Genomic DNA, 10653 nt, shown 5'->3' with positions numbered 1-10653 from the left:
CAGTGGGGAAATGCTACGGTTCAAGGGGAGCAACTCGTGCCGCCTTATCCGAGTGGGGAAGGGTGGCCAGAGAAACAAATACCCATGCACTGACGCATCACACTGCCCATTGTTCGCACATAGTACTTACTCCCCATACTGGTTGCAAGTACCATTTTAATATACATCCGACTGTGTGTTCAGGTCCATTGCCCATCTTATTACAATGAATTTGTTATGAACACACACACACACACTCACTCTCGCTCACTCATCCATTCATTCGTGAATTCATGAACGTTTCAAGTATTCTTTCGTTCAATTTGGGTGGTCCTGAAAAGGACCGTTGTATGTATGTATGTGTGTGTACGTAAGTACAAGCTCTGGTGAACTGTCTTCCGCTGGGGAGCTGGTGTACTTGTTCACAGCACGGCACTTTGTAGGGGCTTCTTGTTCTGGTCGTGACGGGATGCTGCAGCGGCGATTCTCTCGAAGATACGGTTCACAAAGCAAAGCCAACATCTCAACGCAGTCCCTGTTTCGATGCGATACTGAAAGCATACACCTACCATTTCGTTTGGATCGGTAAAACCTCTCTCGCCACCTCTCTCGGTGCCATGTCTTCCACTCACGCACAATCATGTTTCCAATGTCAACAGTAAACTGGAGTTATGTCCCTTTGCAGAGAACCTGATGGAAGCGCCAGTCTAAAAAATCACCCCGATGTGGCCAATACCGACAGTGATGGCTGCAAACACCTCTCAAGGGTTAGGGTTAGGGTTAGGGTTAGGGTTAGGGTTAGGGTTAGGGTCAGGGTCAGGGTCAGGGGTTAGGGTCAGGGGTTAGGGTCAGGGGTTAGTGTTATTATTATTAACACCCACCCACTCATTCAGTCATTCATTCATTCATTCAGTCAGTCATCAACGTTTCAAGTATTCTTTTGTTCTATTTGGGTGGTCCTGAAAAGGACCGTTTTATGTAAGTAGAAGCTCTGTTGAACTTTCTTCTTGGAGCTGGTGTACTTGTTCACAGCAAGGCACTTTGTAGGTGATGGTGGATGGCTTGTTGTTATGGTCAACATCTCAATACAGTCCCTGTTGCCAGGCGACACTGAAACTTGCCCCCTTCCCTTCCATTTCGTTTGGATCAGTAAACCTCTCTTTCTGTAGCTCTCTCTGCTGTCATGTCTCCCACTGAAACAGGTGCCACAACAAGCAATTAGTGACCTGCCCACAAAAACACAAGAATAATAAGTCAAAAGGCTCCATGAACACCTCCAAGCGCTGCATGCTTCTGGATGTCATGCTGAAAACATACAGTGGGGATAGTGTTTGGTCTAACCCTGGGGTGAGTGTTGGGTTAGTGTTTGGTCTAGGTTAGGGGTTAGGGTTAGGGTTAGGGTCAGGGTCAGGTGTTTGGTGTAACTCTGGGGTTAGTCTTCAGGGTTAGGGGTGTAAGGGTCAGGGTTAGGTGTTGGGTGTAACTCTGGGGATTAGGCTCAGGGTTAGGGTTAGGGTCAGGGTTAGGTGCTGGGTGTAACTCTGGGGTTAGGGGTTAGGGTCAGGGTTAGGTGTTTGGTGTAACTCTGGGGTTAGTCTCAGGGTTAGGGGTTAGGTGCTGGGTGTAACTCTGGGGTTAGGGTTAGGGGTTAGGTGTAACTCGGGGTTAGTCTCAGGGTTAGGGATAGGGTCAGGGTTAAGTGTTTGGTGTAACTCTGGGGTTAGTCTCAGGGCTAGGGCTAGGTGTAACTCTGGGGGTTAGTCTCAGGGTTAGGGGTCAGGTGTAACTCTGGGGTTAGGGTTAGGGTTAGGTGTTTGGTGTAACTCTGGGGTTAGTCTCAGGGTTAGGGGGTTAGGTGCTGGGTGTAACTCTGGGGTTAGGGTTAGGGTCAGGGCTAGGTGTAACTCTGGGGTTAGGGGGTAGGTGCTGGGTGCAACTCTGGGGTTAGGAGTTAGGGTCAGGGTTAGGTGTAACTCTGGGCCAGGGGTAGGTGCTGGGTGTAACTCTGGGGTTAGGGGTTAGGGCTAGGTTAGGCTAGGGTTAGGTTAGGGGTTAGGGGTTAGGTTTAGGGTTAGGCCAGGGGTTAGGGTTAGGGTTAGGGTTAGGGTTAGGGTAGGCTAGGGCTAGGGTTAGGGTTAGGGTTAGGTTAGGCTTAGGGTTAGGGTTAGGGTTAGGCTAGGCTTAGGTTAGGGTTAGGGTTAGGTTAGGTTAGGGTTAGGCTTAGGTTAGGGTTAGGTTAGGGTTAGGGTTAGGGTTAGGCTTCAGGGTTAGGGTTAGGGTTAGGGTTAGGAGGCTAGGGTTAGGGTTAGGGCGTTAGGTTAGGTTAGGGTTAGGGTTAGGGTTAGGTTAGGGTACCAGCTGATATGCGACATGAACATGTTCACGATCAGGGCAGACAACTCTCTTTTCTGCCTTTATTTCTCTACAAAGTGCAGAGGAAATTGGCGGAATTACCTCCTTTGTCAATTGCAAATGGCTGCCCGAAGCCATGAGCAGCTTTTCACTCTGGGTAATTTGGTCCTATTTTAGGCATTGTTTTAATGTTATATTTAAGACATGAGTTTATTTCATGGCTTTTTGGCATATACAAGATGATTTTAGTATATAGGACGCCTAAGAAACAGGACAAAGTGCCAATTAGTTCAGTTTACTGGCCCACCCTACTACTTGTACATCATCATGACACCTATGTAAACAAACATTGAGGACAGGCTCAGTACAATGAATGGAAGTATACATGAGTTGTCCTATTCAAGAGTTGATATAGGTAATAGGTCAGATCTGAAAACTATCTTCAAACGAACATTGAAACATGAAGCGAAACATGCTTTCTTAGTAGAATGCTTCCAAATGATTGTTTATAGTTGAATTTTATACCTTTCTTTTCACAACTGCTATGAACTATGAACTTCATAACAGCACCAACTGATGTATTTTCACTACAAGTTATATCCAAATCCAGATTGCAATACACAATACATGGTAGTAGCATATTCAATGGTGAAAGTAAACCATAATAGCTAAGCATGTTACCAAGATGCAGTCCAATCCTGCAATAAGCCCTATGGCACATGCAACACAAAAACAACACCATGAGAGAGGTAGAGAGAGAGTCTTTATTTCCTCCAGGATCTATCATCCTGAAAATAAACCTATTATATACATGTCTACCTGTGTATCTCGTAGCATCTGCAGAAATGATGGGGAATAATGGGTGATGTAATATGCACTTAGACCTCTATGCCTTTCGGATACAGTCCATAGTCATCAGCTATGCATTATGTAATTCTTATGCCTACTTGTATGTCTGTAGCATCTACAAGAGAAGTAATGGATAATGTCCTACTGACTTAAGCCCTATGGTCAATTGGATGTGGTTGAACTCAATCATTCTTATCTATGTACCTATACCCAATTTGTGTGCGCTACTAGCGTCTAGAAATAAATAAAATAATGGATAATGTAAAACTGACTTAGGCCCTCAGAAAATACCCTGTGTAGTTGAATCTGTCCTTATTATCTATGTACTATGTACCTGTGTTTGTTTCTGTATATATATAGCATTACTAATTATCAGTCAAGCTTACGACCAGTCCGGAAGTTGGCACAGCGAGTCTAACATGGGTGCGAGAACCAACGCACATGTACCTGCGCTCATTTTATGCATTAATAGTATCCTACACTGAAGCAATGGATCCTATAACATCTTATATACAGCAACGGAGCATCCAATAAAGGCCTGTGTTATCTACGACATGAAAACATTACCTTAAATGGGAAGAAATGGCCAGGAAAAGAATCCGCCTGTGAAAAACCGTTGCTCTCCGCGGTCGGCCATTTCCCGCTAAGATCCACAACGGTCATCTCCATCCGCCGCTCTGATTGGCTGTGCTTATGTTCACGCTCTTATCCGAACCTATCCCGTCCTATCTGTGTTAGCCGAGTTTGCACAGACTAGGGTTGTCTGAACCTTTCTGCCGAGGCATGACAGTGAGGTGATTTCTTGTCCTAACTTCCACTTTGTTGTAGAGCCAAACACCCTGAAACTGATGTGTGCTTATTAGAAAAATGGTCATGTAACTGCTCACTTGTGTCAACGTAATGCCCGCCAAATAAGCTGTATCGGCTGCCCTAAAGCGTAAAACAGCCAGTGTAATGCCCAGTTGTCTTCTCAAGGAGGTCCGCGCGCCTGATATATAATATCACCGGCGGCGGCTTTCAGTCTGAATGTGTCAGCTCTCGCAAAATCTGACCATATGTTCAGTTTTTGACGATGCTGGAAAGGCGCTCCGCATATACCATAACACCTACCAGCAAATAAATGTCATGCCTGTATGTGTGATTCATCGACACAATACATGCCAGCATGTACCTGTAATAGAATAGGGTGAGTGAGTGAGTTTAATTTGACGCCGCACTCAGCACATATTCCAGCCATAGGGTGGCGAGTCTGGACCAGACGATTCCAGTGCGATCGACAGCATGAGTATCGATCTGTTCAACTTTTGTTATTTCATGCCACTTATCTATATCTGGCGCTATTGTTCCCTGCATTGTACCTACTTATTTGTTTATGCGCACATCTGTGCTTGTTCAGCCCAGGCACCCCATTATGGGTTCTACCAGCCTAGTAGGTAATACCAGTACCAGTTGCACTAAGGTGTACACTCCACATCTTATTTACTACAATGTTTCCTTAAAGCGTATCAACAGAAGATAGTGCAATCTATACAGGCAATGTGACAGAATATATATACAGAAATAAGGCAATGTGATGCTGATAGACACTGAAGTCACGATTTGCTTCTGAAAACAGTTTTGTATGCCGTCTCCCAACAAAGCGATCGAACTATGCGATCGGCGGTATTACGCGCGGACGTCTGAAGAGGAACAATCGCTCGCTCGCTGCCGTGGATTTCAATCCGGTTTCGGCCGGAGCGAGGAGTTGTTAAAACCACTCTCATCGTGGGCACTTCGCCGGCTTCAGTTGGCTGGTGGAGCCACCTATGTGGATTAAGAACTATGTAAACGGGGATAAACCCAACACGTATATATGAACTGACGTTCAGTGACCTTAACATCGAATGGAAACGCTGACAAACATGAGATTGAAAAACAAAGTGAAAAACGCCCAAGTTATGAAGGCAAAGTGTAAGACAAAAGGCAGCGAAGTATTTATTAGTTCATGGCCAGTTAGCGAGCTAAAATGAAAGTTTCTGTAACTGGGGGGCTCTTGAGGGCGTGTGTGTAGGTATGTTTGCGTGTGTAGCATGGTTACATAATCAGGTAAAGCATAGTGAAATACAGTTCGGCCACATATCCAGTCAGTCCCGTCCAGTCAGTCATTCTGCCAGGCTTTACTTTCAAATTTTCAGCCATTTTACGATTACAATGCCATGATCGCAGCCTAGCCTAGCCTTGCCTTTGCCCTCTCCTCTCCTCTCCTAATACAATGCTACTTATACGAGATCCTATCTTAGAGACGCAGGTGAAGTGGTGCTGAGACAACTATGGCATCAGCCCGCAAAGATCCGAATCTACGGTCCAGGGAAGCGCTCGTGCGTGCTTGTCGCTGTGTACGTTGGCGCTTCATGCACTGTTCATGCCGCAGTGGCATCACTAAAATCTCTGTATCGTCCGAGCATGTACGTGTATCCGATTGATATTTGGATGATATGATGTTGTTGGTTAGCGGAATGTAGTCGATGTACCAAGTATGGCCCGTGCGTCACTCGTGAAACTCACTCCGTCGAGCCTGTACGTGGGGGATGTTTTCTGCGCGGCTTGAAAGCAAATCCGCAGTTCCCGGGTTACGACAGTAGTAGAGTTACCAAACGCCGTGTCGTCCGAATTGCTGGTGTATCACGGTTGGCTGTTTGGAGTATGTTATTGTCTGATGGCATTCCCGCAGGGATGTGCAAAACGGCGGTACTGCGCCCCTAATCGTACGACCTCCGTCGATCATGTATGCGCATGCATGGACCATGTCTGCGCTATTTGGAAGCCACATATGCCGCGCAGGCGGGTAGGTATGCTGGAAAACGCCGTGTCGTCCGGAGCCCATGGGTGTGGTCAGTTGATATGTAGATATGTTATTGTCTGATGGCATCTCTGCGAGGGATGTGCAAAACAGCGTTGCTAAAAGCGCCCTAATCGTACGCCGACCTTCGTGGAGCATCAACATAGACAACTTCTGTGCTCTTTCAAAGCGAGCCAGGCACGGGGCCAATTAAGAAATGCTGCGTTCCGAGGCAGGTCGTGCCGCCTTATCCGAGGGTGGCCAGAAGAGAAACAGTACCTTGCCCATGCACTGACGCATCCACACTGCCCATTGTCTGCACCGATAGTGCTCTCCTATACTGATACCGTTTGCAAGTACCATTTTAATATACATCCGACTGTGTGTGTTCGGGTCCATTGCCCATCTTATTACAATGAATTTACAGTTCGCACAGACACAATATTCTCATCTCCGCTCTCACTCATCCATTCATTCATTGAGATTCATGAACGTTTCAAAGTATTCTTTCGTTTCAAATTTGGTGGTCTGAAAAGGACCGTTGTATGTATGTATGTATGTACGTAAGTAAGGCTGCTCTGGTGAACTGTCTTCTTGGAGCTGGTGTACTTGTCTCACCAGCACGGCACTTTGTAAGGGGGCTTCTTGTTCATAGTCGTGACGGGATGCTGCAGCGGCGATTCTCTCGAAGATACGGTTCACCAAAAGCAAAACCAACATCTCAACGCAGTCCCTGTTTCGATGCGATACTGAAAGCATGCACACCTACCATTTCGTTTGGATCGGTAAAACCTCTCTCTCGCCACCTCTCTCGGTGCCATGTCTTCCCACTCACGCACAATCATGTTTCCAATGTCAACGTAGTAAACTGGGAGTTATGTCCCTTTGCAGAGAACCTGATGGAAGCGCCAGTCTAAAAAATCACCTCTCGATGTAGCCAATACGGGCACATTTGGCTGCAAACACCTCTCAAGGGTTAGGGTTAGGGTTAGGGTTAAAGGTTAGGGTTAGGAGTTAGGGTTAGGGTCAGGGTCAGGGGTCGGGGATTCGAGGTCAGGGGTTAGGGTCAGGGTTAGTGGTATTATTGTTAGCACCCACCCACTCGATCCAGTCAATTCGGTTTCATTCATTCATCAGTCATCAAACGTTTCAAGTATTCTTTTGTTCTCATTTGGGTGGTCCTGAAAAGGACCGTTTTATCTCAAAGTAAGAAGCTCTGTTGAACTTTCTTCTTGGAGCTGGTGTACTTGTTCCGCAACAAGGCATCTTTAGTAGGTGATGGTGTGATGGCTTCTGTTGTTATAGTCAACATCCTCCACAATACAGTCCACAGGCTGCCCAGGCGAGACTCTGAAACTTGCCCCCTTCCCTTCCATTTCGTTTGGATCAGTAAACCTCTCTTTCTGTAGCTCTCGCTGTCATGTCTCCCACTTGAAACAGGTGTCCAACAAGCAATTTAGTGACCTGCCTCACAAAACACAAGAATAATAAGTCAAAGGCTCATGAACACCTCAAAGCGCATGCATCTTCTTCCACACATGTCATGCTGAAAACATACAGTGGGGATAGTGTTTGGTCTAACCCTGGGGTGAGTGTTGGGTTAGTGTTTGGCTGGTCTAGGGTTAGGGGTTAGGGGGTTAGGGGTTAAGGGTCTCAGGGTCCAGGTGTTTGGTGTAACTCTGGGGTTAGTCTCAGGGTTAGGGGGTAAGGAGTCAGGGTTAGGTGTTGGGTGTAACTCTGGGGTTAGGCTCAGGGTTGGGGTAGGTCAGGGTTAGTGCTGGGTGCAACTCTGGGGTTAGGTCGTAGGGTCAGGGTTAGGTGTTTGGTATGAACCTGGAGGTTGGGTCTCCAGGTTAGAGCTAGAGTGCTGGGTGTAACTCTGGGGTTAGGGTTAGGGGTGGGTGTAACTCCGGGGCTAGTCTCCAGGGTTAGGTGGACAGGGTCAGGGTTAAGTGTTTGGTGCAACCCTGGGGCTTGGTCTCAGGGTTAGGAGTTAAGGTGTAACTCTGGGGGTTGGTCTCAGGGTTAGGGTCTCAGGGTGCCGCTACAGGGGTTAGGGTTAGGAGTTAGGTGCCGGGTGTAACTCTGGGGTTAGTCTCAGGGTTAGGGGTTAGAGTGCTAGGTGTAACTCTGGGGTTAGGGTTAGGGTCAAGCCATGGTGTAACTCTGGGGTTAGGGGTAACTGCTGGGGTAACAGGGTAGGGTTAGGTCAGGTTAGGTGCTAACCTCCTGGGGGTTAGGGAGTAGCTGGGTGTAACTCTGGGGTTAGGGTTAGGTTAGGGTTAGGGTTAGGTTAGGAGTTAGGTAACTTAGGGTGGGTTAGGTTAGGGTTAGGGTTAGCTGGGTGTAACTCTGGGTTAGGGTTAGGGTTAAGAGTTAGGAGTCAGGGTTAGGGGTTAGGGATTGGAGTTAGGGCCAGCCGGGTGGGTTAGGCGGCTTAGGGTTAGGGTTCAGGGTTAGAGTGTTAGGAAGTTAGGTTAGGGTTGGGGTCAGGAACTAGGAGTTGAAGGTGGTAGCCGGTTAAGATTTAGGGTTAGGAGTTAGAGTTTAGAGGGTTAGGGTACCAGCTGATGTTCACATGATCAGGCAGAACAACCTCTTTTTCTGCCTTTATTTCTCTACAAAGTGCAGAGGAAATTGGCGGAATTATACACTTGTCAATTGCAAATGGCTGCCCGAAGCTATGAGCAGCTTTTCACTTGCAATTTGGTCCTATTTTTAGGCATTGTTTTAATGTTATATTTAAGACATGAGTTTATTTCATGGCTTTTTGGGTATATACAAGATGATTTTAGTATATAGGACGCCCTAAGAAACAGGGACAAAGTGCCAATTAGTTCAGTTTACTGGCCCACCCTACTTGTACATCGCAGACACCTATGTAAAACAACAACAAACATTGAGGGAGAAGTGCCCAGCACAATGAATGGAAGTATACAGCGGAGTTGTCCTATCTGGCAGAGAGATGATACTGGAGGCAATAGATCGAGATCTTAAACGTATCTTCAAACGAACATTGAAGCATGAAGTGAAACAGCTTTTCTTAGTAGATGTTTGAATGATTGTTTATGGAGCGTAGTTTATGCCGGCAATTTTCCTTCTTCACCATGCTGCGAACTATGAACTTCATGGCAGCACCAACTGATACCGCTTACAAAGTTATATCCAAACTAGGTGCACACACAATACATATAGGTAGCATATTCAATGGTGAAAGCAAACCCAGAAGCAAGGTTATTGCTGTTACCAGATGCATCCATTAACCTGCACAAGCCCTATGTATAACATACAACACAAAACAACAACATGAGAGAGAGTCTTTGAGCCTAGACGATCATCCTGGGAAACCGCTACAAACCTATATACATGTCTAACTATGGACCCAGTAGCATCTGCAGAAATGATGGGAATAATGGATGATGTATTATATCTTCTAGACCCTATATGCCAGATACAGACCATAGTCTTCATTATGCATTAAAGTGTAAATTTATGCCTACTTTATGTATATGTAGCATCTACAGAGAAGTACAAAGAAGGTCCTACTGACTGCCTTTTCCTATGGCTACCCGATGAAGTTGAACTCATTATTATTATTATCTATGTACCTATGCCCACCAGTGTATATGTAGCGCCTACAAATAAACAATGGATAATGTAAACTCCGACTCAGCCCCTGAAGCTACCTCGGGAAGTTGGGACCTTGTCCTGATTAGGAATGTACTATGAACCCGTGCTTGTTTATGTATATATAGCAGGCATTATTGGCTAAGCTTTATTAATAAACCGAAGTTGGCACAGCGAGTTCAATTATGGTGCGAAACCAACGCATGTACCTGCGCCTATTTATGCATAAATAGCATCTACAGTGAAGTAATGGATCCTATAACATCTTTATATATAGTCTGAACGGACATCCAATAAAGGCCTGGTGTTAAATACGGACATGAAAAACATTGGCCCAACAGGAAGAAATGGCCGAAAATCCACTCGTGAAAAACCGTTGCTCGCGGTCGGCCATTTCAAGATCCCCAACGGTCGCTCCATCCGTTGCCTGATTGGTTGTTTATGTTCGTTTCATCCGGTCCCATCCCCGTCCTGTTCAGGTTAGCGAGTTTGCATTGCTCAGGGTTGTTCGAACACTCTGCCGAGGCATGACAGTGAGGTGATTTTGTCCTAACTCACTATTCTTAGAGCCAAACACCCTGAAACCGATGTGCCATTAGAAATGGTCATAACTGCTCACTTGTCAAAGTAATGCCCGCCAAAACCACGTATTGGCTGCCCTCTAAAGCGTAAAACAGCCAGCGTAATGCTTGGTTGTCTTCAGAGGTCCGCGCGCCTGATATATATGACGGGCGATGGCTTTCAGTCTGAATGTGTCGAGCTTCTCGCAGAGCGATCATCCATGTCTGCTTTTGACGATGCTGGTGCTGCGCTCACTATACCATAACACCTACCAGCAACAAATGTCATGCCTGCATGTGTGATTCATCGACACACATGCAATACAAAATTCCGTACAGAATAGGCGAGTGAGTGAGTTTAGCTTCTGGACGCCGCTCAGCAATATTCCAGCCATTAGGGTGGCGGTCTGACCAGACAGCCAGTCCAGCGACGACATGACGATCACCATCACTGTCCACTGATCCCGA

The 10653-nt window shown here is 46.3% G+C and overlaps 1 long non-coding RNA gene across 1 annotated transcript; it reads right to left on the bottom strand.

Annotated features, from left to right (window-relative positions):
- Window positions 1–927: 927 nt before the first annotated feature.
- LOC124275621 lies at window positions 928–3809 on the bottom strand. The gene is made up of 2 exons (XR_006898323.1): window positions 3748–3809; window positions 928–1172 (listed from the first exon to the last, which is right to left on the bottom strand). It is a non-coding gene; the product is annotated as an uncharacterized LOC124275621 (long non-coding RNA).
- Between the last annotated feature and the right edge of the window lie 6844 nt (window positions 3810–10653).

The sequence above is a fragment of the Haliotis rubra genome, unplaced genomic scaffold (genome assembly GCF_003918875.1).
Source record: "Haliotis rubra isolate DU_JTF1 unplaced genomic scaffold, ASM391887v1 Scf1049, whole genome shotgun sequence".
Lineage (NCBI taxonomy): Eukaryota > Metazoa > Mollusca > Gastropoda > Lepetellida > Haliotidae > Haliotis > Haliotis rubra.
Note: the sequence above shows the minus strand (reverse complement) of the source record. Positions and strands in the feature narration are given on the sequence as shown.